Source organism: Pleurodeles waltl, unplaced genomic scaffold (genome assembly GCF_031143425.1).
Source record: "Pleurodeles waltl isolate 20211129_DDA unplaced genomic scaffold, aPleWal1.hap1.20221129 scaffold_70, whole genome shotgun sequence".
NCBI classification, from domain to species: Eukaryota; Metazoa; Chordata; class Amphibia; order Caudata; family Salamandridae; genus Pleurodeles; species Pleurodeles waltl.
Genome location: NW_027150391.1, coordinates 2,420,019 through 2,420,956, shown reverse-complemented (window position 1 = coordinate 2,420,956; position 938 = coordinate 2,420,019).

Here is a 938-nt window from a genome sequence, read left to right as displayed (position 1 = left end):
GGTGAGGCGAGGGCGTGCGGGGAGATGAAGTCGGCGATGGTGTCGCTGAAAGGGGCGCGAGGTCCGGGAGGACGGTAGACGAGGGATCCTCTGAGGGTGGTCCTCGGGTCGGTGCGAATCTGAAAATGCAGGTGTTCAGCGGCAAGAGGGGAGTCTTCAGTGGAGGTGGTGACGCTGATGGAGTCTTTGAAGACGATGGCGATGCCTCCTCCTACTTGGTTGGTGCGGTCTTTCCTGGAGATCTTGTAGCCTTCGGGGATGGCGGTGGCGATGTCTGGAGCAGAGGAGGCGTTCATCCAGGTCTCCGTGATGAAGGCGACGTCCGGTGCTGTGGAGTCTAGGAGGTCCCAGAGTTCAACGGCGTGTTTGTGAACGGAGCGAGCGTTGACTAGGATGCACTTGAGGTGGTTGATGGCGCGTGGGCTTGTGGTCGTAGTTGTTGCGTGGTGGAAGATGCGTTTGCAGGAGTTGCAGGCGAAGGGTCCATGGGTGCGTTTGGGGTGAGCTTGGAAGCAGGTGTTGGAGCGTCCTGGGTTGAGGGCATGGATGGTGGTGGGGTCATAGCGGATCATCGGGGCTTGGGAGCGCTGGGGACCAGGGGTCATGGCGCTGGGCGCGGGCCAGGCGCGGACGGGCGCAGACGGGCTTGCCTCTGGCGCGCCTCTGGCGCGCCAGAGGCGCAGTCGCGCAGCGGCCGCCATATGAGGTAGGAGGGGGGGGAGGGGTCAGCTGGGGGCGAATGGGAGCTGGGGGGCAGGGGCGTGCAGGAGGTCGCGGCGGGAAAGCGCGAGGGAGGGGGGGGACAGGTAGAGTGAGAAGAGCTGGGGGAGGGGGGTTTAAGGGTGGAGGGGGGAGAGTGTTAGGAGGTTTAGGAGATTAGGGAGAAAGATAGGTGTAGGGTTGTGAAGATAGGGGAGGGGGGGTTGTAGAGGTGGGTG